A 15,491-nucleotide genomic window follows, 5' to 3' on the forward strand; every position below is an offset into this window, starting at 1 on the left:
ATGAAACGAATAACTGTATGTAGAAGAGAGTGCCTGCGTCTGGCTATGCTCTCGGAGTGTAACTCCCATTATTTAGTTAATCGTTATGAAACGAATAACTGTATGTAGAAGAGAGTGCCTACGTCTGGCTATGTATGCTCTCGGAGTGTAACTCCCATGATTTAGTTAATCGTTATGAATCGAATAACTGTATGTATAAGAGAGTGCCTGCGTCTGGCTATGCTCTCGGAGTGTAACTCCCATGATTTAGTTAATCGTTATGAAACGAATAACTGTATGTAGAAGAGAGTGCCTGCGTCTGGCTATGCTCTCGGAGTGTAACTCCCATTATTTAGTTAATCGTTATGAAACGAATAACTGTATGTAGAAGAGAGTGCCTACGTCTGGCTATGTATGCTCTCGGAGTGTACCTCCCATGATTTAGTTAATCGTTATGAATCGAATAACTGTATGTATAAGACAGTGCCTACGTCTGGCTATGCTCTCGGAGTGTAACTCCCATGATTTAGTTAATCGTTATGAAACGAATAACTGTATGTAGAAGAGAGTGCCTACGTCTGGCTATGTATGCTCTCGGAGTGTAACTCCCATGATTTAGTTAATCGTTATGAAACGAATAACTGTATGTAGAAGAGAGTGCCTGCGTCTGGCTATGCTCTCGGAGTGTAACTCCCATGATTTAGTTAATCGTTATGAAACGAATAACTGTATGTAGAAGAGAGTGCCTGCGTCTGGCTATGCTCTCGGAGTGTAACTCCCATGATTTAGTTAATCGTTATGAAACGAATAACTGTATGTAGAAGAGAGTGCCTACGTCTGGCAATGTATGCTCTCGGAGTGTAACTCCCATGATTTAGTTAATCGTTATGAAACGAATAACTGTATGTAGAAGAGAGTGCCTGCGTCTGGCTATGCTCTCGGAGTGTAACTCCCATGATTTAGTTAATCGTTATGAAACGAATAACTGTATGTAGAAGAGAGTGCCTGCGTCTGGCTATGCTCTCGGAGTGTAACTCCCATGATTTAGTTAATCGTTATGAAACGAATAACTGTATGTAGAAGAGAGTGCCTACGTCTGGCTATGTATGCTCTCGGAGTGTAACTCCCATGATTTAGTTAATCGTTATGAAACGAATAACTGTATGTAGAAGAGAGTGCCTGCGTCTGGCTATGCTCTCGGAGTGTAACTCCCATTATTTAGTTAATCGTTATGAAACGAATAACTGTATGTAGAAGAGAGTGCCTACGTCTGGCTATGTATGCTCTCGGAGTGTAACTCCCATGATTTAGTTAATCGTTATGAATCGAATAACTGTATGTATAAGAGAGTGCCTGCGTCTGGCTATGCTCTCGGAGTGTAACTCCCATGATTTAGTTAATCGTTATGAAACGAATAACTGTATGTAGAAGAGAGAACCTGCGTCTGGCTATGCTCTCGGAGTGTAACTCCCATTATTTAGTTAATCGTTATGAAACGAATAACTGTATGTAGAAGAGAGTGCCTACGTCTGGCTATGTATGCTCTCGGAGTGTACCTCCCATGATTTAGTTAATCGTTATGAATCGAATAACTGTATGTATAAGAGAGTGCCTACGTCTGGCTATGCTCTCGGAGTGTAACTCCCATGATTTAGTTAATCGTTATGAAACGAATAACTGTATGTAGAAGAGAGTGCCTGCGTCTGGCTATGCTCTCGGAGTGTAACTCCCATGATTTAGTTAATCGTTATGAAACGAATAACTGTATGTAGAAGAGAGTGCCTGCGTCTGGCTATGCTCTCGGAGTGTAACTCCCATGATTTAGTTAATCGTTATGAAACGAATAACTGTATGTAGAAGAGAGTGCCTGCGTCTGGCTATGCTCTCGGAGTGTAACTCCCATGATTTAGTTAATCGTTATGAAACGAATAACTGTATGTAGAAGAGAGTGCCTGCGTCTGGCTATGCTCTCGGAGTGTAACTCCCATGATTTAGTTAATCGTTATGAAACGAATAACTGTATGTAGAAGAGAGTGCCTGCGTCTGGCTATGCTCTCGGAGTGTAACTCCCATTATTTAGTTAATCGTTATGAAACGAATAACTGTATGTAGAAGAGAGTGCCTACGTCTGGCTATGTATGCTCTCGGAGTGTAACTCCCATGATTTAGTTAATCGTTATGAATCGAATAACTGTATGTATAAGAGAGTGCCTGCGTCTGGCTATGCTCTCGGAGTGTAACTCCCATGATTTAGTTAATCGTTATGAAACGAATAACTGTATGTAGAAGAGAGTGCCTGCGTCTGGCTATGCTCTCGGAGTGTAACTCCCATGATTTAGTTAATCGTTATGAAACGAATAACTGTATGTAGAAGAGAGTGCCTACGTCTGGCTATGTATGCTCTCGGAGTGTAACTCCCATGATTTAGTTAATCGTTATGAATCGAATAACTGTATGTATAAGAGAGTGCCTACGTCTGGCTATGCTCTCGGAGTGTAACTCCCATGATTTAGTTAATCGTTATGAAACGAATAACTGTATGTAGAAGAGAGTGCCTACGTCTGGCTATGTATGCTCTCGGAGTGTAACTCCCATGATTTAGTTAATCGTTATGAAACGAATAACTGTATGTAGAAGAGAGTGCCTACGTCTGGCAATGTATGCTCTCGGAGTGTAACTCCCATGATTTAGTTAATCGTTATGAAACGAATAACTGTATGTAGAAGAGAGTGCCTGCGTCTGGCTATGCTCTCGGAGTGTAACTCCCATGATTTAGTTAATCGTTATGAAACGAATAACTGTATGTAGAAGAGAGTGCCTGCGTCTGGCTATGCTCTCGGAGTGTAACTCCCATGATTTAGTTAATCGTTATAAAACGAATAACTGTATGTAGAAGAGAGTGCCTACGTCTGGCTATGTATGCTCTCGGAGTGTAACTCCCATGATTTAGTTAATCGTTATGAAACGAATAACTGTATGTAGAAGAGAGTGCCTGCGTCTGGCTATGCTCTCGGAGTGTAACTCCCATTATTTAGTTAATCGTTATGAAACGAATAACTGTATGTAGAAGAGAGTGCCTACGTCTGGCTATGTATGCTCTCGGAGTGTAACTCCCATGATTTAGTTAATCGTTATGAATCGAATAACTGTATGTATAAGAGAGTGCCTGCGTCTGGCTATGCTCTCGGAGTGTAACTCCCATGATTTAGTTAATCGTTATGAAACGAATAACTGTATGTAGAAGAGAGTGCCTGCGTCTGGCTATGCTCTCGGAGTGTAACTCCCATTATTTAGTTAATCGTTATGAAACGAATAACTGTATGTAGAAGAGAGTGCCTACGTCTGGCTATGTATGCTCTCGGAGTGTAACTCCCATGATTTAGTTAATCGTTATGAATCGAATAACTGTATGTATAAGAGAGTGCCTACGTCTGGCTATGCTCTCGGAGTGTAACTCCCATGATTTAGTTAATCGTTATGAAACGAATAACTGTATGTAGAAGAGAGTGCCTACGTCTGGCTATGTATGCTCTCGGAGTGTAACTCCCATGATTTAGTTAATCGTTATGAAACGAATAACTGTATGTAGAAGAGAGTGCCTGCGTCTGGCTATGCTCTCGGAGTGTAACTCCCATGATTTAGTTAATCGTTATGAAACGAATAACTGTATGTAGAAGAGAGTGCCTGCGTCTGGCTATGCTCTCGGAGTGTAACTCCCATGATTTAGTTAATCGTTATGAAACGAATAACTGTATGTAGAAGAGAGTGCCTGCGTCTGGCTATGCTCTCGGAGTGTAACTCCCATGATTTAGTTAATCGTTATGAAACGAATAACTGTATGTAGAAGAGAGTGCCTGCGTCTGGCTATGCTCTCGGAGTGTAACTCCCATTATTTAGTTAATCGTTATGAAACGAATAACTGTATGTAGAAGAGAGTGCCTACGTCTGGCTATGTATGCTCTCGGAGTGTAACTCCCATGATTTAGTTAATCGTTATGAAACGAATAACTGTATGTAGAAGAGAGTGCCTGCGTCTGGCTATGCTCTCGGAGTGTAACTCCCATTATTTAGTTAATCGTTATGAAACGAATAACTGTATGTAGAAGAGAGTGCCTACGTCTGGCTATGTATGCTCTCGGAGTGTAACTCCCATGATTTAGTTAATCGTTATGAATCGAATAACTGTATGTATAAGAGAGTGCCTACGTCTGGCTATGCTCTCGGAGTGTAACTCCCATGATTTAGTTAATCGTTATGAAACGAATAACTGTATGTAGAAGAGAGTGCCTACGTCTGGCTATGTATGCTCTCGGAGTGTAACTCCCATGATTTAGTTAATCGTTATGAAACGAATAACTGTATGTAGAAGAGAGTGCCTGCGTCTGGCTATGCTCTCGGAGTGTAACTCCCATGATTTAGTTAATCGTTATGAAACGAATAACTGTATGTAGAAGAGAGTGCCTGCGTCTGGCTATGCTCTCGGAGTGTAACTCCCATGATTTAGTTAATCGTTATGAAACGAATAACTGTATGTAGAAGAGAGTGCCTGCGTCTGGCTATGCTCTCGGAGTGTAACTCCCATGATTTAGTTAATCGTTATGAAACGAATAACTGTATGTAGAAGAGAGTGCCTGCGTCTGGCTATGCTCTCGGAGTGTAACTCCCATGATTTAGTTAATCGTTATGAAACGAATAACTGTATGTAGAAGAGAGTGCCTGCGTCTGGCTATGCTCTCGCAGTGTAACTCCCATGATTTAGTTAATCGTTATGAAACGAATAACTGTATGTAGAAGAGAGTGCCTGCGTCTGGCTATGCTCTCGGAGTGTAACTCCCATGATTTAGTTAATCGTTATGAAACGAATAACTGTATGTAGAAGAGAGTGCCTACGTCTGGCTATGTATGCTCTCGGAGTGTAACTCCCATGATTTAGTTAATCGTTATGAAACGAATAACTGTATGTAGAAGAGAGTGCCTACGTCTGGCTATGTATGCTCTCTGAGTGTAACTCCCATGATTTAGTTAATCGTTATGAAACGAATAACTGTATGTAGAAGAGAGTGCCTGCGTCTGGCTATGCTCTCGGAGTGTAACTCCCATGATTTAGTTAATCGTTATGAAACGAATAACTGTATGTAGAAGAGAGTGCCTGCGTCTGGCTATGCTCTCGGAGTGTAACTCCCATGATTTAGTTAATCGTTATGAAACGAATAACTGTATGTAGAAGAGAGTGCCTACGTCTAGCTATGTATGCTCTCGGAGTGTAACTCCCATGATTTAGTTAATCGTTATGAAACGAATAACTGTATGTAGAAGAGAGTGCCTACGTCTGGCTATGTATGCTCTCGGAGTGTAACTCCCATGATTTAGTTAATCGTTATGAAACGAATAACTGTATGTAGAAGAGAGTGCCTACGTCTGGCTATGCTCTCGGAGTGTAACTCCCATGATTTAGTTAATCGTTATGAAACGAATAACTTTATGTAGAAGAGAGTGCCTACGTCTGGCTATGTATGCTCTCGGAGTGTAACTCCCATGATTTAGTTAATCGTTATGAACATGATTTAGTTCGCTATGATCGAATGTAGAAGAGAGTGCCTGCGTCTGGCTCTGCTCTCGGGGTGTAACTCCGACGATTTGGGAAATCGTACATAGGGATCATCACGCTTATAATTCTAAGATAGCCTGAGTGAGCAAAATGCACAGCTTTGGCTCGTACAAATACATAGCTTCAATCCGATTTCGGCCGTTCGGCTTGGTGCAGCATAATTTTCAGCGCTTTGCCGGCTCGCAAACCGTACCGGCCGATACACCAGCCGCGCTCAATCGCGCTACTATCAAAAAGTCTGATGTTAATTCGGAAATTTCATCACCAAAGCTTATTCATATTTTATCTGAAAGGAAAGCAGAGCTGGAGATGTGCCTCCTCAGCGTTCCAGTGAAATCCAAGCATGTGTTTATGTTTGCGGGTTTATTGTGAAAAAGATGGCACCGAATTGTTATATTATAAAAGATCGCAGTCACACCGAACTGAAATTAACTGATGATTGGGACAAATATTGGCTAAAGGAATGTAAAGAACATTCCGTAGTCAATATTGAAACAATTATTAAAAGCACAATTGCTATCAGTTTGAAAAGATTTTCTAAAATAAAAAATCATGAAAGAGAAAAATTAAATTACAAATAGAATTAATTTATGTTTTATGTTATCGCAGGCAAACGTGCAAGAGGCTCACCTGATGTGAAGCGATACCGCCGCCCATGGACACTCACATTGCCAGAAGGCTCGCAAGTGCGTTGCCGGCCTTTCAAGAATTGGTACGCTCTTTTCTTGAAGGACCCTAAGTCGAATTGGTTCGGAAATACTTCAGTGGGCAGCTGGTTCCACATAGTGGTGGTGCGCGGCAAAAACTGCCTCAGGAAACGCTCAGTTGTGGAACGGCGGACATCGAGGTGATACGGATGGAATTTTATTAGACCGAACAACTCTTCTGAACACTCCCCATGGCAAATGCGGTAGAAGATGCAGAGGGACCCAACATCTCTACGCAACGCCAAGGGATCGAGCCGCACGGAAAGTGATTGGTCGTCGACGATTAACTATTATTCTTTGCATTAACTTGTCATTCAATAAGGATAATAATTTTACCACAATAAATATTTTATATGCAGCGGTCGAAGTCTGTGGTAAACCTTTTACAAATAACGTAGATTTTCTCATTAATCCTAAAGTTGACTTATTTTATATCTTTCAAAATTATTCTGCCGCCACGCCCCGTGCTTTATATAATAAGTACTTGTTAATAAGCCTATACAATGAGACTTTTTTTTATTAATTATTGTGGTTTAATAAATGTTACCCATGTACACTTGTTTTATTTCCCTACATGAAATTATTCATAAAAATTCTTTACTTGCATACGATTTTAAATACTCGCGCCAGGCCGAGTACCGGTGGCATCAACTGAAGCGTTGGTGTAAGCATTTTTTTACTATGAAGTTGTTTTTTTTATATATGCCAAATGGGTACTTCGCCAGTGTCGTGTGGATGGAGAAGACAGGAAGGAGATTGATCGGTAAAAATAATAATGGAGTTAATTTTGAATATGCACCTAAAAAAATTGTTAAAATTCGATTGTTAGTTTTAAGACAGCACAGATAATGAGTAACAATATTATTAAATACTATTTCCTATTTATGAATAATTTATCTACTACACTTTAGTTTTATTGCTTTTTATATATTTACATAAAAATTTACAATATGGACTAAACACAAACATGTGAAGTTGTTGTTCTTCGATAGAAGTAATAGTGTTCTGTGCCTTTAACTCACCGTCATGATTCGACTTTCGAGCAATGTATCAATTTGAATTCTGAAAACATCGACGTTTTCTGCCAGTGTCAATGTCATTTCATTTCAAATGCGTACTATTGGCAAATAATAAAGGCGAGTATAATTAACAGAATCTCTTAAATCATGTTGCTTCGTTTTAATCACATCATAACATTTATTATTTATACTTTTTCACTAGATGACTGATTACTACAATTAATTATGTAATATGTTTTAAATTACTGATTTTTTAACAGTTTGGTATTAAGGAAACTGATAAACAGAGAGTTAAATTATTGTTAAAAGCTGTCATTTTCTTGCATATTTAAATGGATTTGCCAACGAATTAAGATGTCCTACATCTCGATTCGGAGGAGAAAGGAGAGGAGTGTAATAACTACATAGTATTACATAATACAGAATATATTACCTACCAAGGAGATCTTGAGTAAACAAACAAAACTTAATTGTATTTTATAAAGTCGCGGCGAGATGTTACCACTGAGTTCCCACCCCAAATACAAAAGCTCATTTCTGCTCACATCAAATAGTGACAAGCAACGATCGCTAAGACACGCAATTTAGGAGCGCGTGATTGGAAACTTGCAATTTGGACCAGGGAAATTTAGGCGTGGGCGTATAACCGACGAACAAAACCCGCATCAGGCCTACGGCGCCGTTCTCACCAATATGCAATGTATCGTTATTCGGAAATCCTTATTTCCGTATTTTATAAATTCACTTTGAAACTACGACTACTAGAATCAGCCCTTGTACAGCCTTGTGTACATCCCCAAGTGCCGCAATCACGATTGCGATGGTCGCATTGTGAAACAGCGTAGAAGTGGAAGTCTTTGACTCTTTCAATATTTTCTAAAGAGTAAACTTAAATAGGCAACTTCTGGACGGACAGGCTCTCAGATAGGCCGCATTTCAATTAACATCGGGAGGGATACTAAATAAAAGTGTCGTATATTGGTGTATATATGTACAGTATATAAATATAATTAGATTTTCGTAAACCCATCAAACTGAATATACCATGCTTAAGACGTTTAAGCATTGATACGTTTATTTGTATAAATGCACGTTGCTTCGGCCAAACGTCTATAATATAGTAATATTTTGAAAGTGGTTTTTGTTAAAACACCAATATAATCTATTATACGATGCACTATGGTTTGTGCTGAGCATTTGTGGCGGGAACGGAGATGAAGAAACATTAATGGTCCATGAATGACATGAGAATAAATTTCACATTACTTTATTTAAATTGCCAAATTAAACAAACTGCTATTTTTATTCGTATACAATAACCTTACGCACAACTAACAAAATTGTGTGGCCAATGTATTACATAATCAATAAGTGTATCTATATAGTTATAATTACATTGACCTATGACGTTGACGTTGCAGTACGTCTACAATGTGTGGTTGTGCAGGTGTGGACTCCAGCCCTGAAGGCATGCTGGCGGTTATAGTGGAAAGGCTGCATTGTCCATGAGACATTGCAATGGTCTGCATGTGGCTTTTTTTTAATTTTGATAAACGCATTATAATTATTATATGTCTCGACAATGGTCTATCCGATCAACCAAAACATAAACTTTAGTGTTGTACATGAAGACGCACTTTGTTTGTTAATATTGACAGAGGAAACAAAATGTAAGAAAAAACGATCAAGGGCTGATCTAATAACTTTGGAAATGGACAAAAATGCATGAAATGGTGAAATTAGGTCGACTTTCGACATCAAAAGACAATTTAAATGTCCCGGGAGAAATGACATTTTATAATATAAACAGACAGAAAAAAATAAAATATTTATCGTAAATGTAAATTTTGCCATATTAGTCTTAAGTAAATAGTTTTTGATCACTTTGCCGTGGTGGTTAATGGCGTGGTATGGCGTATAATGGGGGTCCTAGGTTCTTATTCCAACTATTCTTTTCTCATTTCCCCAAAGAAAATCAACCATGTTTCGTGTCTTTATAAACATGAAAGTGGTCAGAAATCTTGCTTAACGCCCTACCCATATCAAGACCGAAGACCTAATAAATAATTGCGAAGAAAGATAAAAATCATTGCCGGCGCAGCTCGCTGAAGATAATTCTGAGTCAAGGCATTTGATACGGAAATTATAGTTCATGAACTTTGAACTTTACTGTGGAACTTAAGCATGCTGCCATGATTGTTTATTAATAACAGCACAAAATTATTATAATTAAAATACATCACACGATCTGCGAGCGTATGCTTTTGATTTACGTGAGACATGGAGTCAAATAAAGTGCGCGCCATAAACCCACAGAATAAATAATCGTACTTAAAAGCCTCAAGCCGAGTTTACCGCGCCTTTCTGATTTTTTTATTTCAATTTTCGCATGAAAACTTGACAAATGTTGTGTGCAATTCATTTAGTTGATTGCATTTAATATTAACAAGGTTTCGCGGATTTTGGCCTGTTGCGTGTCCCTGAATAAAAGATGCTTTATCGCCGCTGAATAATGCCTCCATTGTCTTCGTGGGATTAGGACGAACGGATGAACTTGTATGTTTTATAAAATTACAATAATTTTCTCTGCCTGTTTCGGACTTTGACAAAACAAGACGTTTGCAACAACGCCGTTCCAGAACTGAGCGTTTATTAAGACAATTTGCCGCGCACCACCACAATGTGGAAACAGCTGCCAAAAAGCTGCTGAAAAGAGCGTACCAATTCTTAAAAGATCGGAAACGCACTTGCGAGACTTCTGGCAATGTGAGTGGCCATGATGTACCATTTAACATCAGATGAGCCTCTTGCCCGTTAATCCCTTGTTTGCAAAAAAAGGCTTACTCGAATCACCTAAGAATCACCACAGATTATTTCAGACATCTACAATGGCAGTATCGTCATCATCGAATCTCAAGTTTATATTTGGTTGCCTAAACTATTTCCTGACTTCTTAAGAATAAGAATAATGGCATCCTAAAATAATCTAGAGGCGTTGCAACCCTTGATCGGAGACATACATATAGATATATATATAGAGAGCAAAATATCCGTCGGTGAGCAGTCAGGGCTGAAACTAACCTCATGGGCCGTACGCTTCATGACAAAGCTCGGTATCGAGGCATCTAGACGTTTAGGAAACTCACCGTTTTAGATGCAGACTTATTGTTTTGTAAATACATTAATTGGCGGTTTGTTTAATAAATAAATAAGCTCCGTGTTACATCGCGTCATGAAACATCAAAGATCTTTCAGTCAAGTTTAATTTAAATTTTTATCCACAGTTTAAGTTAAATTAAGTTATATCTAACGGTGTAATTTTTTTAAATTAAATCGACTAGTTTTTGAGTAATCGATGTAAATGTTCCAAAATTATAAACGCTCATATCTCAGTCAAATGTTAACCAATCTTCAATATTGATATAGTTTTAGATTTGCCGTTCAATTTTCTATCTAACGGTGTAATTTTTTTAAAATAAATAAACTAGTTTTTGAGTAATCGATGTAAACGTTCCAACATTATAAACGCTCATATCTCATAAAAAAAAGGTCACCCAACCTAACCGAACCAAACCTAACCTGTTCGCCATTCAATTTCCTATCTAATGGTGTAATTTGTTTCGAGTTATCGATGTAAATGTTCCAACATTATAAACGGTCATATCTCAGTCAAATGTTAACCAATATTCAATATTGATATAGTTTTAGATTTGCCGTTCAATTTTCTATCTAACGGTGTATTTTTTTTAAATTAAATCGACTAGTTTTTGAGTAATCGATGTAAATGTTCCAACATTATAAACGCTCATATCTCAGTCAAATGTTAACCAATCTTCAATATTGATATAGTTTTAGATTTGCCGTTCAATTTTCTATCTAACAGTGTAATTTTTTTAAATCAATCGACTAGTTTTTGAGTAACCGATGTAAACGTTCCAACATTATAAACGCTCATATCACGCTCAGTCAAATGTTAACCAATCTTTCAATATTGATATAGTTTTAGATTCGCCTTCTAAAAAAATTACATATACTACTTTTATGCATAATGAAATTTACAACAAAGTTAGATTTTCCACACCCACTAGGTCCGTAGCAGGAAAGGGATGAATAAAATGAATCATTATTTTTTGACTTCTTCAGGGAAAGGGATAAAATTAAGTTGGTATTTTAAAAACAATTTATTTATATGATATATATAAAAAATGTAAGTGTTATATCACAATATTAATGTACACGTTTATACATTATACATGTACAAAACAAATTAAATTTACATAAAAATTTACAATTTGTTATATTTACAATAATGATTAACTTAATTACATACTATTGATTTGGTAATGACCTATAGGTAATGTATCGATTTTGTTTCGTAAAATGTACCGCTTAGTGTCAGTAAAAGATAAACACACCTTATTTATTTCATGTGTAAAAATTGTATGTTTTAATGATCTAAACCGATACATTTTACAATGCTGTACGTTTTTATTAAACAAACACGACTTATAATTATCCAACGTTAATTTTTTAGTGACACATTTGTTAACACCCTTCGCCTTAGTAATAATTTTATCATCTACCTGTAATGCATACATTTTTGACCATGACATTGACATGCAACGGTAGTTATGGTAAAAATCCTTTCAACTTTGAAAATTTTGGTATTTGCTCATTTAGCCTATATATAGATGGTCAACAGATACCTTCAAAAGCGTTACAACCATCATTTCCAAACGATGTATTTACTAGCGCATACCACACCCTGTACTCAGGCACCGGTATACATTTTCTTAACGAAGGTAATGGAATATCGAAGGAGCAATATTCAAATGGGTACTGTTTACTAGCTTTTGATTTAACACCTGACTTGTCGGCTAACTCTAATGTGCATTGGAATCTTGTACGCCATGGTAGTGTAAGAATGGAAGTAAGATTCGAGAGCGCATTGCCTGAAACAATTAACTGTGTAGTTTACGCAGAGTTTTCAAATATTATAGAAATAGATAAGAACAGAAATGTATGTGTGGATTATAGTAGTTAAGCAATCACTTATGTAATTATTATGATATTAAGAATAATAAAATATAATGTAATCGAATATGACATGGTTTTTATTTACCTTCATTACTTTTTTTACAAAGAGACTCATTACATATGTTGAGATCATATTATGTGTGTTTAAATACATTGGTACAAATATGAATTGATAGTAATAAATGTAGTCAGTAAAAGAGTGAAAGAGTAGGGGAGTAAACGCATATTAAAGTATGAACACACTAGAAGTGCAAATGAGTCTTCGTAGAATACATCCCAGCCTCCAGAGCAACGTATATCCTTCAAATCGATTGCCGATGTATGCTCAGGTGCCAGCACTTATCATATGCAATCTTGACCCTGATTCACAGCCGGGGTCTCATTGGGTGGCTATTCATATAAACGTTGAAAGAGTTGGGGAATACTTTGATTCGTTTGGACGTAAACCTATTGAAGCAATAGAAGGATTTTTAAGAAGGAATTGTTGCATGTGGAGATACAATAGCCTTACGGTTCAGGATTACCTATCGGCGGTGTGCAGAGAGTACTGTTTGGTATACATATATTACAAGTTCAGGGGGATGAGATTAGAAGACTTCCTTAGAAATTTTACGTGTGACTCAGAGATCAATGATACTGTTGAATGCCAACCTCCACGACACCTCAGAGACTCGAGCATGCACGGGATAATACGTTTATGTGTTCGTTTGAAAACACCCGTGCAGTAACCAAAGTTCCTCGGCGCGGCTTTGTATACCGGTGGGGATTGACTTCGTACGTACCGCTATTGTTGCCAATCCCTACGACACCTCAGGTACTCGGGCCTGCATGGGATATTATGTTTAAGTCGTCGTTACGTTTATGTCGTTTGAATACGCCCGTGCAGTAACCAAAGTTCCTCGGCGCGGTTTTGTATACCGGTGGGGATTGACTTCGTACGTACCGCTATTGTTGCCAATCCCTACGACACCTCAGGTACTCGGGCCTGCATGGGATATTACGTTTAAGTCGTCGTTACGTTTATGTCGTTTGAATACGCCCGTGCAGTAACCAAAGTTCGGTTTTGTATACCGGTGGGGATTGACTCCGTACGTTTTGTCAAGACGGTTTGACGTAGTGCTGGCACCGCCTTAACCCACGCACCCCTGCTAGTGCGTAATTGTTTGACGTTGTCTTGAAATGAAACTGCGCCTTCTTGCTTGTTTGCTCTTTGTTGATCTTGTTTCTTGCTTCGCCGATTATTCGTGGGTCCCAGTTCGTAGTCAGAGGAAAGAGGAAAGAGAATTTTGCGTAGATCTCGCCGAGCTTAAGTACTCGAACAGTATACCGCGACGAGAGCTATGCGACCCTTTTGTTCGGCGAAGCATTTTATTCGTTTATTTATTAACCATTTTTCATTCTTAAATTATTTACATATTTTAATTAACTTATAACTCATACTTAATTTTTACTTATGAGCTATCAACAATATTCTCATCAAACATAACTCATAGTTAATTTCTACTTATGAGTTCCAAAAATATTCTTATTTATCTTATAATTATAGAGTCGCTAAAACTAACGTATAATCTATCTCTATTTATATTTACGAGTCGCCATCATTCTCCCCCTCGTGCGTAGCACCGTCGTTCCTGCACGGCAACTTCGCAGGCACCAAGATCACTATCCTCGACGATGGTCTTCGTAGCACTCCACCTTTGGTTGTGACGTCCACGATCCTGGTTCTTCCGTCGGGCCCGGGGTACGTAATTTTGATAATGCCCCTCGGCCACGTGCATCGTGGTAGCGTGCGGTCCACGATAAGAACCACGTCGCCTGGTTGTAGCTGCTCACCTTCCCGTCGTCCTGTCATTTTCCTGGGCAGTAGCGTGTGCAAGTACTCTCGCAGCCATCTCCTCCAAAAGTGATCAGAGAGTCGTTGGACGGTCTTCCAATCTTCTCTGCCCACTAGCTTCGCATCAGGAAAATGCCCTACGCGCGCAGCTCCACTGGATCGTTCAATGAGGAAGTGATTTGGGGTTAGCGCCTCCTCTTCTAAATTGTCAGCGAGGTTAGTTATAGGAATAAATTTCCACTTTATGCCAACCTTCTCCGCTTCCGTGACGATTTCCTCTCTTTTAAGCCCTTCAATGGCGGTTTGGAGTTATTTATTAGCCTTAACGAAATTAGTTCCATTATCGGAATAAATTACTTTTGGCATTCCTCTTCGTGAGGCGAATCTCCTTAACGCCATTATTGTAGAGTCCGTCGTCAGGCTGGGCGCTATTTCGATGTGTACTGCCCTCGTGGTCAGGCAGGTAAACAAGGCTCCCCATCTCTTCTCTCTTCGTCTGCCAATCGCCACGAGCATTGGACCGAAGTAGTCTACACCTGTTCACGTGAAGGGGGGCTCACCATGTCGGAGTCTTTCTTGAGGTAAGTCGCCCGCCGGATATTCCGCTGGTTTACCTTTTTTTAGCTTACAATGTTGGCAGTTTTGCTATATACTGCGCAGTACTGATCTCAAACCCAACATCCAGTATTTTTGGCGGATTTCGTTCATTACCGTGGCTTGATTACCATGGTTGAACTTTTCATGATAGTGTTTGATAATCAATCGCCTGATAGCGCTCCTGCCATCCAGTACTATGGGCGTTAAATAGTTGTTGTCAACGCCCGCTACGTTCCTTACTCTGCCTTGAAGTCTTATGAATTGGTCTTTCATAGTGACATCTAGCCTGTTCAATTGGCTTCTATTATCTGTCTTGCGCCCTTGTTTAAGGTTTTTGATATCTTGGTCGAAACTGCGTTTCTGACACTGGGCGATTAGAACCTCCTCCGCTCTCAGTAGATGCGTTTCATCTAATGGAAGGAAGTGTCGCCTCATTTTTGCAGTTTTATTGCAGCGTTCGTGGTTCGACGGCCTCTTTTCTTTAGACAGATTGATGAATTGTAGTACCCTGGCAGTGGATCTCCACAATTTCGTCCACGATGAACAGTTTTCAGGAACCGGTGTTACTTCGCTGTGGTGAATTGTATTGACCTGTTCCGTCGTTCTGTCTTCCTCGCATTTTTCCTTTTTAAAGCTTCGTGGAGCTGGCCATTCTGTTTCGCCTTTCGACAGGAAATCTGGACCCTTGAACCATCGATGTTCCGCATTAA

The sequence above is a fragment of the Pieris brassicae genome, unplaced genomic scaffold (assembly GCF_905147105.1).
Source record: "Pieris brassicae unplaced genomic scaffold, ilPieBrab1.1, whole genome shotgun sequence".
In the NCBI taxonomy this organism is placed as follows: Eukaryota; Metazoa; Arthropoda; class Insecta; order Lepidoptera; family Pieridae; genus Pieris; species Pieris brassicae.